The sequence below is a fragment of the Phacochoerus africanus genome, chromosome 16 (assembly GCF_016906955.1).
Source record: "Phacochoerus africanus isolate WHEZ1 chromosome 16, ROS_Pafr_v1, whole genome shotgun sequence".
NCBI classification, from domain to species: domain Eukaryota; kingdom Metazoa; phylum Chordata; class Mammalia; order Artiodactyla; family Suidae; genus Phacochoerus; species Phacochoerus africanus.
This window is the reverse complement of record NC_062559.1, coordinates 17,769,957-17,785,575: the sequence shown is the minus strand read 5'-3', so window position 1 is coordinate 17,785,575 and position 15,619 is coordinate 17,769,957. Positions and strand designations below refer to the sequence as shown.

General features: G+C 38.1%; 1 long non-coding RNA gene across 5 annotated transcripts in view; it reads left to right on the top strand.

Annotated features, from left to right (window-relative positions):
- The window catches only part of LOC125117664 (uncharacterized), a 145,677-nt gene that overhangs the window by 20,091 nt on the left and 109,967 nt on the right, over positions 1–15,619 (top strand). Inside the window, exon 3 of one of the 5 annotated variants that reach the window (XR_007132677.1) lies at positions 2,441–3,044. The exons of the other annotated variants lie outside the window; for them this stretch is intronic. This is a non-coding gene — a long non-coding RNA (uncharacterized LOC125117664). Of the gene's footprint in view, positions 1–2,440; positions 3,045–15,619 lie in introns of those variants that run through there. 5 annotated transcript variants of the gene reach the window in all.

The window sequence follows — 15,619 nt, the reverse complement described above, 5'->3', positions numbered from 1 at the left end:
CTGAAGTCATAATCAGGAGGTATGAATGGCTTCCCTGCTAGTCTGGCTGGTTTCACAACGTTTGAATATTCAGTGCATGTGCAGAAATGTTGTGAAGTCGCTTGAGGTATTGAGGTATTGGGTCCTTTCAAGTTTTCTTTTTTGTTTCATGACTATTCTTCATCATTGTTCTATTGATTTTTCGTAACGCGACTTCACATAGAGAAAAGTGAGCTTTGAGAAATCAGAAAGACTTGTTGCCCACTCTGGTCCACCTTTTGGGCCAGATGTACACTAAGAATGTAGGGCCTGAGCAGTGCAATCCGACTTCGAAAACAACTCTACTTTAGCCACATTGCTTATGGGCAACTCCTCACTTTACCCCCTGTCAACCTTCTTATTTGTTTATTGTTTATCTCCTAATTAGAATGTAAGCTTTATGAGGGCAAGGATTTTGTTTTGTTCACCATTATATTCTCAGCATTTGGAACAATAACTGGTACATGGTAGATAGTCAATATTTGTTGATTGAATGAATAATATCTTTTAAAAATTTTTAAGAGGCTGATACATACCCAGGGCTGTAGGGATCTAATGTAAATCTGGTTTGTAGTCCTGTCCCCCTTCATATTTTGATTAATGGCTAAGATGATAACATTGACGACATACTGAAAGAATTTATAGATGACGTACAACTAGAAAGGATAATAAACAAGTTGGATAATATAAGAGGATTCCCCTCCCCCCACCAAATCCTGACAAAATGTAATAATGCATCATATATAACAATATAAGGTTTAACAGGGACAAATCTAAAGTACTCAAAGATCCCCAGATTCAATTATACAAGTACAGGTTGGGGGCGAGATGACTTACAATTGTTCACGTAGGAAGATTTAGAGTCTCCTGTTGATTGTGAGTAGATGATGAGTCAACACAGTGTGATGTAACTTCCAAAAAAATCAATATTTTGTTATATTAATAGAAATGTAGTGTTCAAGTCAGGAAGTAGTTCTCTAGTACTTACAGGTGATCAGGCCACTTCTGTTCTATTTTATGAATCCTGATCTTCAGCCTTTAAGAAAGACATTGACTGGAGCTCCTGCCATGGCTCAGCGGAAATGAACCTGACTAGTATCCATGAGGATGTGGATTCGATTCTTGGCCCCGCTCTCTGGGTTTAGAATCCAGCATTGCAGTGAGCTGTGGTGTAGTTTATAGACACAGCTCAGATCCCACATTGCTGCGGCTGTGGTGTAGGCTGGCAGCTATAGCTCCGATTTGACCCCTAGCCTGGGAACCTCCATATGCAGCACCTATGGCCCTAAAAAACAAAAAAAAAGAAAAGTACATTGATAAGCAAAAGTTTATTCAAGAAGAGTAGAAGGGGTAATATGCAATCTTGTGATCAGTATCATGTCAGATATGATTAAAAGATCTAAGATTTTGTGTGGGTGTTTAAGGAGGAAGGTGATATGTAGCATATAAACTCCTAAAGTTAGAGGGGCTATCCTGCAAGGAGAGATTAGATTTCTTCTGGGCAACCCCAAATGACAAATGGAAGACTTGGGAGTGGAAGAAGTAAGCATGTATATTACAACCTGTTAGAATTTATTAACAGTTATGTTTGCCCATCCATCAAGTGGATAACAGGAAGAGGTTGTAAGTTCCCTGACCCTGATGAGATTCGAACAGAAGTTGGGCATTCATGCCTCATGTGCTGAATACATTTGCAATGGAAGTTCAAACACAGGGGTGAGGGAATGGGTTAATCACAATAGAAAACACATATTGAGTGTTCCCTATATGGCAGGGACCACAATAAGTGATTAATATGGGTTATTATTTTTAATACTCACATCAAATCTACTAGCTCCATCTTAGAGGTGAGAAAAGTGAGGCTCTGAGGGGTTAAGTAACTTGCTCAAGGTCTTACACCTTGTTCAAAGCAGAATAAAGAGTTTTAATGTAGGCGATCCTCAGCTTCAACTTATTATTCTATAAGGACTCCTGCTTCTAGAAAACCATCCTATCCCACCCTGAGATTCTATCACTGTAATGAAGTAATCAGACCAAGGAGCTATTATCACCAGTTGTAAATGATCCTATAGTAAATAGATTCTTTCAGTGCAGTATGCAGGCACTAAATTAGCCTGAGCATTTACCACTTGAGGTATGCTATATTTCGCCTGGCATAGGGCCTGACACACAATAGGTGCTCAATAATTATTTACTAAGGAAAAATAATGAGTGAATGCAACCATACATGTTGCATTTGAAATGATAGAATCTCAATATATTGTGCCTGAGTTAAAACAAGCACATATCTGGGTGATTTACTGAGAACACTGGCAAAAAGTGATAATCCATCATTCCTGGCAAAGGCCTTGAGAATTCCTTCTCAGTTCTTTGGACAATATTCATTTAAACAAATATTTATTGAGTACCTGTCCTGTGCCAGGTATGTCCAATGTGCTGAGGTACAGAGGTGAATCAGAGGATGCACTGTTAGTGGGGGAGATGGACAGGTAAGCAAATTCTTATGATACCATGTGACAAGTACTTAGCATGTGTGGGGGTGTGTGTGTGTTTTAAGTATCACAGGGATGCGGTGCAGAAAGGAACTAATTCTCCTTGACTGAAGGAGTTGTCCAATACTTTATGTTTTCAAAATGACTGTCACATATGTTGCATGAGTTTATATGATCTTCATAAAAACCGTATGAAGTTGTGATCCCTTTTGAACATAAGTTGAAGTAGAGCATCTTAGACGTTAGGTGAGTTCCCCAATGTTATGCAGCTAGTAATAATAATTGCTGATATTTATTGAGTGGTTAGGTTACCTGAGGCTCTGTTCCAAGCCCTATAAAGATGATGCATCTTCACAACAACTCTATGAGGTCATTATTGATATTATCACCATTTTACAAATGAGAAAATGGAAGTCAAGATTTAAATAATTTGCCTAGAGTCACATAACTAGAAAGCGGAAAAACAAGAACTTGCACCTACCCATTCCAGCTTTAGCAGGCATACATTTACCTACCGCACTAAATTACCTTTAACCAGTCCCCTGAAGAGCTGGAAGTCACTTTTAGGTTCTGACTCCAAGTTCAGCATTCTTTCAAGTGACCTAGCTCTTTAGCAATATTACATCCAAATAAAAGAAATAGTGTGTGCCTGGATACAAGGACAGGTTGTGTAGGTCAGGCACCCATGGGGGTTTTGGGAGAGGATTGGTAAAATCTAAAATATGCACTAGTGTGTATGCAGCGTTCTTCAGGGCAGCCAGAATTTGGCCTCTTGTTTTTCAAGTCAGCAGTCTGAGCTCTAGTGTCTATCATTTGTTATACATAGGAACTAGCTACCAACACTTACCCTGCAGCCTTTTTTTTTTTTTTCTTTCTTCCATGGCATGGTAAAGTTCCCAGACCAGGAATCGAACACATACCACAGCTGTAACCAGAGCTACAGAGGTGACAACACTGGAGCCTTAACACATTGAGCCCCAAGGGAACGCCACCCTGCAGCCTTTTAAAGTTTAGTTTAAATCTTTTAAGATGACAAGATGTGAAACATCAAGGATGAAACAAGTTAAATTCAATACCTAGTATATCAGCAAGAATGGAGATACAGAAAAGGATAAATGAAGCACATAATTGCTTAAACTGTCCAAGCTTTCTCTCCATAATAACAATTCTTGGATTGAAAAATAGTTCTATCTAATGTTATTGTACCTTAATAATTAGGTTGAGTTGGCTCCGTGGCAAATCTGAGAAAGAATTGGTTATTAAAATGAATGAAGTAGATTACCCTTACCTCAGTAATTATAACTTCAGTTAATGTGGATATGACCTAAGCAATTGAATCAACTGTATTTTTAAGTCAACCGCCTCCCATAATTTTTGGAGATTCGGTGATTTAAAAATCAGCGACAGGTGGAGATTTCTGTGGTAAGGTGGAGGAGCAGCAGAGGTCAATGTTCTTCGATATTCTTTGCTTCAAAGCAAGTGGGGGTTTTTTTTGGTTTCGATTGGTTTTCAATGTTTTGTTTTGTCATGTATGGAGACCTAGTAGATGCAACTGATTTATCTTGGTCTTTGTGTTTATAGTTTTCTGTTTTCTTGGCTTCAGTTCCTTGGAAACATTTGTTTTGATGGTAGCAGGAGAGTTAGTCATGTTTTATTTTTGTTGTTCCTATTTATTTTTAAGATCCTTTAGTTCAAGTCCACTTACAAGGTGTTATATAACCTGTATTTATATTTCCACAAATAAAACATTCCTAGTTGTAATTTCTAGTATACTCATAAAGTCAGCTAATAACTTGATGCCCATCAGAATGATTCTGTAATATTAGTAAGCTAGAACAAGGATATACTTTGGAAAATTGTGTTTGAAATTTATAATTGGATTTAACATGAAATTTCAAGTTTCTTAGATCAATTATTTTTGAATTAGCAATAAACCTATTTTTCCTTTTCATCACTGAGTCAACAAAAGTTGGAAATTTTCTTTCTCACATATTTCATTCTTTAAGCCTGAAGACAAATGGCTTTTAAAAAACCACATCCCAAACAAACAGTTTTACATGAAGTTTTGAGTAAATGAATAGAGTGGACTCCACTGGCACTTGGGATGTATGTCTAATTAGAACTCTCAGTATTCCAAACATATAATTTACTAACACTGAGGTTTTTCATTCTTAGCTTTGAGGCCATTGGGAAGAAACAAGTGACCCTTGTTGGAAATATGTCAAGAATCAGCTTTCTCAGATTGACCTTCAGTTTGTTGGTCACCAAATCAAAACACTGTTTATTCCCAGGCTTAAAGATGTCTGAATCTTAAATTTGTCATAAAATCAAGGCAGAAAGCCAGCACTGCTTTGCTGCTTTGAACATGTTGCCCTCTTTCTTCTTGATGCCTCTTAGCAAGTTTCTTTGCAAGAGATGGTTCATCTTAGTTGGCTCCAGTGAATGAAGCAAAAGGAAACACTGCCCTTCCTGCACATCTTCTAGTTGGCCGGGGCCGGGGTAGGGGAGTAGGAGCGGGGGAAAGAGCAGAATAGAGAACTCTATTTTCACCATGAGACAGATGAATATCAGCCCTTAAACTGACTCGAGGAGTTCCTGTTGGGGCTCATTGGTTAACAAATCCAACTAGGAACCATGAGGTTGCAGGTTCGATCCCTGGCCTTGCTCAGTGGGTTAAGGATCTGGCGTTGCCGTGAGCTGTGGTGTAGGTCGCAGACGCAGCTTGGATCCCGCGTTGCTGTGTCTCTGGTGTAGGCCGGTGGCTACCGCTCCGATTAGACACCTAGCCTGGGAACCTCCATATGCCACTGGAGCGGCCCTAGGAAAGGCAAAAAGACAAAAACAAAACAAAAAAAACAAAAACTGACTTGACATACTTTCTAGCCCAATGCTCCATACCAGGCACAAAGGACTGCTACAAATGCTTTCAGTCAGCCATGTTTGTAACTTAAAAGTGGTAACATAAGATCTGCAATCAATTAGATTACTGTGTGACCTTGAGCAAGCAACTTAACCTCTCTCCAAAATAACTATTTCACGGGGTTATTATGGTAAATGATTGAGGTTATATATGAAAATACTTAGCACAAAGCCTGGCACAGAGTTGCAAGTGAAGGCTGAGTTTGTGTGAAGTATGTAATTAACCTATCCATGGACTCTCAAATGGACAAATGATATTATCTGCCTCTAGCCAGTTTTAAATCAGATAATTTCACTTCTAAATGAATAACTACATCTACCAATGATTTTGCTTTAAAGTCTACATTCATAACAAAATATTACTTAGGTGATAATCTGTTAATGTATTTCATAACAGGAGCTGACTATGATTTCTTTAGAAGAAAATTACATATGAACAAAAGAAGGAAAATTAGATAAATGAAAAGTTTTATTTCAAAATAAATGAAGGGACAGTTATCTGATTATAGACCATTCAATCATTTATGATTATTATATATCTCTATGTAGTTACAAAACATAATTATATTTATAAGTTAGTTTTTAAAATTTTTTCTTATCTTAAAGGACTAATTTTCTCCTAACTGAAAAACAAACTCTGCAGTACTTCATATTAACTATTAATATGCTAAAATTACCCATGAACTATCTTTTTCTTAATTGCATCTACTGTCATGGCCTTTCATTTATTTCAGCAGTACAAAAGGAGTGATTTAAACTGCTTTCTCTCTCTGCATTTTAGAAAGTAGGAGAAAGAACCATTCCCCCCACCCACTTAATATGAAAAAAAGGACTCTCCCAAGTTGCCAGGAACTAACACAGTTGTAAAATTACAAGAAAATTTTGTTATGAAATCTTTTCTCATCTGCAAGTTATCTGACCGAAACCTGAGGTACAAAATTTCTGCACAAAGGTGACTTTGGAGGAGAAAGTTTATGCCAAATTGGATCAGTTGTTTTTGTGTTACGTAAGAAGGAGAAAAAAGAAAATAAACTATTCACTCTTAAGCTATAAATTCAAGATTACCCTATTACACCAAATGAGAGAATTTCCAAACCTCAAATTTTACCTTAGCTTTATATTTTCATGAACTATTATCTGCACCCACTCAAAACTAAATATAATTAAATATTAAGTAATTTGCCTTGCCCAATTATGTTTTTAAAGTACAAAGTTACTTTATTCATTACATCAGAAGTGAATTCTAATTGAATCATAAAGATGGTATTGTTAAACAGTTTAAAACATTTTCTTGAAAATAATTTTTCCTGGATTTCCTGTCATAGCTCAGCGGAAATGAATCTGACTAGTATTTGTGGGGACGCAAGTTCGATCCCTGGCCTGTGGGTTAAGGACCTGGCACTGCCATTTGCTGTGGTGTAGGTCGAAGATGGAGTTTGGATCTGGCGTTGCCATGGCTGTGGTGTAGGCCAGGGGGTGCGGCTCCAATTCGACCCCTAGCCTGGGAACCTCCATATGCCATGGCTATGGCCCTAAAAAGACAAATAATAAAATAAAATAAAATAATATTTCCTGATTACATAGAACATATGTGCAATGTAAAAATATACAGCAGAGTAAAAACAAGAAAATAAAAATCACCAAATCACCCATAATTCTATCATCCAGAGATAATCACCTTTAATATTTTGCTGTATTCTTTTAATGGGTGTTCACAAACACATATACACACATCAATTATATGTAGATATATATTAATATGTTATTATAGAAACTTTAAAGCATGAACAAAGGTAGACACAGAGCATAATGAACCCTATGTACCCATCAACACATGATGTCCAACCATCCCATCAATTCCTTCTTCTTCCCTACTCATTTTATTTTAAAGCAAATTTCAGAATTGTATCATCTCATCCACAGTTATTTCAATATGGATTTTTAAATGGTAAGGCTTTTTAAAGCATAACCATTTTCACATCTAAACTATAACTAAGAATGATGTCTTACTAATGTGAAATAATTCAGTCATTGTTCAGAATTTTAATTGTCTCACAGATGTCATAATTTTTTTATAGGTTGTTTGAAGCAGGATCTAAATAAGGTTCACATGAAGAGATTGGTTGATATCACCATTAAGTCTCTTTAAATATAAATGTATTTATACTCAAATATTTCTTTTCCTTCCAATTTATTTGTTGAAAAAACCAAGTTGTCCTGAAGAACTTTCCACAGACTAAATTTTCTCATTGCATCCCCCTGGTGTAGCTTAACATGTTCCTCTGTCCTCTATATTTCCTGCAACCATCTACAAGTTTTAACAGATTCAGATTATTATTATTTTTTTGCAATACTGCTTCACAGGTAGTAATGTGTTTTGCCATTAAGAGGTACATAATGTGTAATAATCTCTTCTTTTATGATGCTACTTAGAGTCATTAATTTATTAAGAACTGCAAAATTGTGATATTTTAATTTTAATTCTATTATTCCTCAAGTTGATTTTCTGGCATATTCCAGTGGAGGCCAAATAAATGTTTTGTGATTTTTCTATTTAGATTTGTTTGTTTTTCAATTATCATTCAAATGCAATAATTAAATTTGTTTCAATACATCTTATTCATTATTCTTATTAATGCTGAAATTATCCTTTATTTGGCCTATGGAGGCAGCTTCAAATTAGCTCCTGACTTCTTTGGACATGATCCTAGTAGTCTTTGATAGTGCCTCTGCTAATTAGTACTAGAAGATGGTCTAGGTTCATGTATAATTCCACATAGTACAAATCTATTTACATTTAAGACTTGAGTATATATAAATATAATACAAAACCATAGGATAGAAACTGTAATAGCAAAAGACTAGGAACAACCCAAGCATTTATAAATAGAGGACTGGCTGAACAAGTATGGTACAATCACACAACGGAGTTCTTTGCAGTTATAAAACGGTATTAGAAATCTTCAGATCTTTAAATATACTTATATGGGTTGATCTCAAGGATATATTTTAAGTAAAGCAACAGAGGAAAAAAGTGAGTCTAGGATGCTAACGTGTGTAAGAATGGATATAAATGTATGTACATACATATTTATATGCATACATACATACACACATATATTTGTTTATATTTTAAAAACAATGGAAGAATAAACATCACAAAACAAAATAATAGTTACCTCTAAGAGGGTGAAAGGAATAAAGTGGAAGGGATGGGTATAGAAACTAGAATTAATTGAATTTACCTCATTTTGTAGATTTGACTATGGAATCATGTAAATATTTTACATAATTACAAAAATATTAACTTTTTTAAATGAAATTCTTAATTTTTCTTTTTTTCTTTTTTTGTCTTTTCTAGGGCCGTTCCCGCGGCATATGGAGGCTCCCAGGCTAGGGGTTGAATTGGAGCTGTAGCCACCGGCCTGCGCCAGAGCCACAGCAACGCTGGATCCGAGCCGCGTCTGCAACCTACACCACAGCTCACGGCAACGCCGGATCGTTAACCCACCGAGCAAGGGCAGGGACCGAACCCGCAACCTCATGGTTCCTAGTCGGATTCGTTAACCACTGCGCCACGACAGGAACTCCCAAAAACATTTTTTAACAGTTTTTGGGAATAGTGTCACTATTGCTATTCTGAGTAATATGGAATAAGCAAATATTAATTTGGGGATATTCTAATTCTACTGCCCTCGGTGTCCTTGAGAATCAGGATTCTCAGTATGGAAAGAAGGAGATGTAGATGTAAAAGAGATTAGGTAAAAACCATGTAGTTCTGAATTTGAGTTTGAAGTTAGTGATACACACTTACGATGCATATGTGTATGTATAGATATATTTCCCTGCTCTTCTGTTCATTAAAAAGACCTGGAAACAGTGATTAAACCAGTAGCAGTGAGCACCTTTGGTCTGGCAGAGGCAGGAAAAATGTCTTCACATATGTACCCTTATAGTCTATATATATATATATGTATACATATATATTCATATATACATATATATTCATATATACATATATAGAATATATGTGTAACATCAGTTATTTAGCTATTCTTCTATATCTGGATAATTAGATTGGTTCCAATGCTTTATAGATACATGCAATACTGCAACAAAGCATTTGTGCATGTCTTATTGTTTCTTTAGTACAAATTCCTATGAGTGGAATTACCTAGCCAGAGGGTAGGAACATGTTTAAGCTCTTGATTAATTTTGTCAGATTCCCTCTAGAAAGGTTATACCAGGGTACACACCAAGCAGCAGTGCAGGAGAGTGATTGCTTAGTCTTAGGAATAGTTATAGACATTTACATTGATGTGTTTCTGCCAATATGATCTAAGACAGGTAGAGTCACGCTTGTTTTTTCTTTGTTTTTCCCTCTTTGCTTTTCTTGTAGAGAAACTTTAAAAATTAAGAATTCCACATGAAAAACTACACTGATGTAACTTTTATATTTATATTATAAATTAATAACCATATATCAACAAAGATTAGAATGGCCTTATCAAACTGAAAGTATTACTTAGAAATTAATGTGTGGAATTGCCAATACTTTAGTTGCAAACAGATATATAAGGAATGTATTAAGATATTAATTGTTATTGCTTTTAGGTAACTTGGCAGCTACTTCTGAAATTCCAGGGTTTTTCGTTATAACCTTACCTTTGCAGAACTCATTATATGTAAAGCTTTCTTTCACTAATATAGTTTAGAAAATTAAGCAACTTTGCAAATATTGCTTACATGCACCTTTTATATACAATTGCATATGAATCATGAAAACAAAAAAAAGTAGATTACAGATTTTAAAAAACAACTGGTAGAGCTGGAAGGATCTTAAAGATCGTCTGGCATACCCACTGTACTTTTTGGGAAACTAAAGGCAAAGGGCAGTCATATGACTATCCTGAGGTCATATAGCTAATTTGTGACAGAATAAGTTAAAAATCCAATTCTGGAGTTCCCGTCGTGGCGCAGTGGTTAACGAATCCGACTAGGAACCATGAGGTTGCGGGTTCGGTCCCTGCCCTTGCTCAGTGGGTTAACGATCCGGCGATCCGGCGTTGCTGTGAGCTGTGGTGTAGGTTGCAGACGCGGCTCGGATCCCGCGTTGCTGTGGCTCTGGCGTAGGCCGGTGGCTACAGCTCCGATTCAACCCCTAGCCTGGGAGCCTCCATATGCCGCGGGAGCGGCCCAAGAAATAGCAACAACAACAACAATAATAACAACAACAACAAAAAGACAAAAAAAAAATCCAATTCTGATTCAATACAATGCCCTCTCCCTGTAGCTTCTCAGAATTAGCAAAACTTGAAGGCAATATGCGAAATAAAAATAATTGTTGTAGTAGGGATTTGAGGTGTCTTCCTTTGAAATTCTACAGTTATGCTACCTCTTCAATAGAAAAACTTATAAAAAATAGACTAACAGCTACATTATAAAATCAGCTAAAAGAGCACTCTGTTATTTGGAAGCTAGAAATAAATTATTTTAATAGTAGGGATTTGTAGTAATCAAAATACACAGCATCCGAATGCTATATATATGCATGTATATATATATACACACACCTATTACTGCAAGCACTTCATTGGCATTATCTCACTTAATTCTAATAATTATCTCAAGCTCAGAGGTTATGTGACTTGCCCCGGGTATTCTCATGGGGGTCAGAGTCAGGATTTGAAACCAGGTAATCATAGATACAGTGGATTGTTTGCAGTTTCGAGCCTCAAAGGTCAATTTCACTGAGGGGTGCTGTGATTGACTCGCTCCAGCTCTCTCCCTAAAGGGTCAAAGTTTCCACCTTAAAAATCCAGTCATTTGAATAATATGATGAAATTCCTTAGGGCAAACATTTTCAAAGACAGTTCTTCTAACCCCCTATCTGCCACTTGCTATGTGACTTTTCATTTCTCATCTTTAATGTGGATATGACAATATCTACCGCACTGGAACATAGGAGGATTAAACAGGATAAATGTATTGACAATTATATCCATTTTTTAGTAGAATATCTGGCTTGCAGTAAATATTCAGTAAGTGATACATGCTATCATCAGCTATTATTGCTAGCATCATCAATATTACTAATATTGTTATTAATATTATCATCATTATTTCTTTTCTATTGACCACTTTTTAAATGCAGACTAGAGAGAGCAGCGGGAGAGAGCAGGGGGAAGGAAAGGGAGACAGGGAAAAGAGAGCTGGGAGACCCTGAAGACAGAGTTCTACCTCCAGCTGGTGGGGATAAATTTATAAAACAGTTTACTTGAAGTCCAGTGCTGAGGGTTGTTTGTTTTGGGGGTTTTTTGGGGGGGTTGTTTGTTGCTTTTTAGGGCCACCCCTGTGGCATACAGAGGTTCCCAGGCTAGGGGTTGAGGGGTTGAATTGGAGGGGCAGCTGCCGGCCTACACCACAGCAATGCAGAATGTGGAATCTGAGATGCATCTGCGACCTACACCACAGCTCATGGCAATGCCGGATCCTTAACCCACTGAGGGAGGCCGGAGACAGAACCTGCATCCTCATCTATCCTAGTTGGGTTCATTAACCGCTGAGCCAGGAAGAGAAGTCCAAAGTCCAGTGCCCTTATCAGCTTCCCAGAGAGCCTGCTGGTGAGTGAGGAAGACCACTATTCCGCAGCCTGGGGAGACAGACTGTCGCACTGCCAAGGAATCCCACGCACTGTGGCCACCTGCTGGTCCAGGCGGTAGGGGTGAAAGAGGGCAAACAACCCTCAGCAAATGCTTCTGTTTACTGTGCCTGGAAACAGGCCTTTTGCCATGGAAAATTTTCTCATTGTACCCATAGGTACAGGACACATATTGCACAATATGGAAGATCGTATTAAGACTTCTTGCTAACCTGTGCACAGGCTGTGCTTTAAGCCTAGGATGGTGTGTCATTTCTGAGGTGTCATTCCACTTCTTACTCAAGGGTAAAGTCCAAAGGCGGCGTACAGGAGCAACCTTACACTTTCCTCTCCATCCTCCTCTGGTCCCAGATGCCTGAAGTCTTACTGTTTTATGCTACTGATTTCTCCTCAGGTCTGCTTTTATTTCCAGCATTTTATTTCTTACTTTGCATTGTTGTGGAAAGAACATAAGCATGTGGTAAAATATAAAATAGTGCAAAAGGGTGTTCAATGAAAAGTACATCTCATTCCCAGCCCCATCCCCAGCCGCATCTCCAGGGCCACTGCCCAGAAGTAACCATCATCCGTTCGTTCATTCAGAAAACATGGTAGAATGCCCTTCTCTGCAGCAGATACTGTCCTAGGTGCTCAGGGCTAAGTAGCCAACAGACAAGATCCCCTCCTTCTAGTAGGAATTGACAGGCCACAAAGCTACAAAAGCAAATTATTACATAGAATATTAGAAAGTGATGAATGCTACAAACAGAAACAAGCAAGGTTGGGAGGGAATAGATCGACCGGGGTCACTGATGTGATACTGAGCAAAGTACTGAAGGAAAAGAGGGAAGGAGCTACCTATTGTGAGGAGTTCCAGACAGAGGGACAGCATGTTCAAGCAAGGTTGGCATGCTGTGGGGACAGACTTTTATTTATTTATTTATTTATTTTGTCTGTTGTTGTTGTTATTGTTGTTGTTGTTGTTGTTGCTATTTCTTGGGCCGCTCCCGCGGCATATGGAGGTTCCCAGGCTAGGGGTCGAATCGGAGCTATAGCCACCGGCCTACGCCAGAGCCACAGCAACGCAGGATCCGAGCCGCGTCTGCAACCTACACCACAGCTCACGGCAACGCCGGATCGTTAACCCACTGAGCAAGGGCAGGGACCGAACCCGCAACCTCATGGTTCCTAGTCGGATTCGTTAACCACTGCGCCACGGCGGGAACTCCTTATTTTTATTTATTTTTGTCTTTTGTTGTTGTTATTGTTGTTGTTGGGACAGACTTTTAAATATTTGTTTATTTTTACTTATAAAACACTTATAAAGCATCTTCCATAGGTCAGGCATTCTTCTGAGCACTTTATAGATGTTAATTCTGTTAATCCTTGCAGCAAGCCCAGGCCCTCTTCATCCCTCTTACAAAGGGCAACTGAGCCACAGAATAGTTAGGAAAGTCACCCTAAGGCACAAAGCTAGGGAGTAGTGAGACCTGGACTTTTACACAGGCTGTCTGGCTGTGTCTGGCCCGTGCCTTTACTGCTGTGCTCTGCTGTCACACAGTGGCTAGATGGCACTGAAGATGGGTGGGGCTGTCCTGAGGGTGAGATGGGAGTTGTGGGAGAGCCTTGAACAGAAGAGCGACAGGTACATTCAGAAAATTCTGACATATTTACATGCATTGATATTTATATACGTGTGTATATGTGTGTGTATGTCCTTGAGGTTTGTGCCCTCTTTGTAGTTAATATCCTTCATGGTAAAATGTAAAACGATCTTAATTTATGGGAAGGAGAGAAAGACTTGATATTATGTATGCTGTACTTAAAAATGATATCCTATCAAATAATATTTTGCCCAGAGGTGATCTCTTCTATTTGTAAAGGTTGCAAATACTTCTCTATTCTGGGTCTCTGGCAGTACCTGGCTGTCTGACCATGCTTCCCTAGGGCAACAAATTAACTTTCTTTTTTTTATTTTTTACAACTCAGTGATTTTTAGTATACAGTGTTGTACAATGATTGCCATTATTCGGTTCCAGAATATTCCCATCACCTTAAAAGAAACTCAATATCTGTGAGAATCCTTCTCAATGCTCCCCTTCCCCCAGCCCCTGAAAATCACTGTCTCTATGGATTTGCCTATTGTGGATATTTTATATAAATGGAATCATGTAATATGTCGCCTTTTGTGTTTGGCTTCTTTTGTGTCAAGCATTATGTTTTCAACATTCACTCATGCTGTAGCACGAATTTGTGCTGCATTCCTTTTTATTGTTGAATAATATTCCATTGTATGAATTTATCACATGTTGTTTTCCACTCATCAGTTGATGAACATTTGGGGTTGTTTCTACTTCTTGGCTATTATGAATAATGCTGCTGTGTACATGTGTTTATACATTTTGTGTGAACTGTTTTACAATTCTCTTGGGTATACCATTGGAATTGCTGGGTCATCTTCTAACTGTGTGTTTAACTTCTCAAATCAATTTCTGAGCACAATGGATTGCATAGCACCTTGCTACTTATACAAGGAAGATTATAGGAGCAAGTGGTTACCTGAGCAAATGTCCTGTTCTGTCCTATTTATAGGAGAAGGTGGCAGATTGGTGGCAGTGCCTACTTCTTAGGGTTTCAAATGTCAGTATCTGAAAATCAGTGGCACTCAGTGGATATATTCTGCATGCAGGTCCCACTTCTTGTGGCCCCTTCCATACAACGGATGGGGAGTGGCCATGAGGAAGTTGCCTTTGGAGTAACTGAAGGGTCCAGCCTAAGTAAGCTAGTCTCTCCTAAGAGCATCATGGCCAGGGCCAGCCTAGAGAAGCAAAGGCTTTGAGAAGATTACAAAGTTCTCGAAGAATAATATTAAGGATAATAATGGAAGGCCCAACTTTTTTGCATTCACTACATGCCTAGTATAATGCTAAAGGCTTTACAACTTTTTTTCTAGATCTGCACTTTCCACTGCAGTAGCCACCCACCACAGGTGGTGATTAAATGCTTAAAATATGGTTAGCTTGAATTGAGACAAACCATATGTGTAAAATAAACATTGGATTTTGATGACTTAGTACAAAAAAGAGAATACAAAGTATCTCACTACTATTTTTGATGTGTTGAAATGCTATTTTGGATATGCTGAGTAAAATATATACCTAAAATTAACTTTACCTGTTTTTACTTTTATTTATTTATTTATTTATTTTGCTTTTTAGGGCTGCACCCGAGGCAAATGGAGGTTCCCAGGCTAGGGGTCCAATCAGAGCTACAGCCGCGCAGGATCTAAGCTGCGTCTGCGACCTACATCACAGCTCACGGCAACACTGAATCCTTAACCCACTGAGCGAGGCCAGTGATCGAACCCGCAACCTCATGGTTCCTAATCAGATTCATTTCTGCTGCACCATGATGGAAACTCCTGTTTTTACTTTTCTTAATGGGACTACTAGAAAATTTTAAGTTACATATATGACTCACCTTGGTGGCCTGCATTATATTTCTATTGGACAGTGCTTGTTCTAGACTTTCTTCATGGTAATTTGATCAG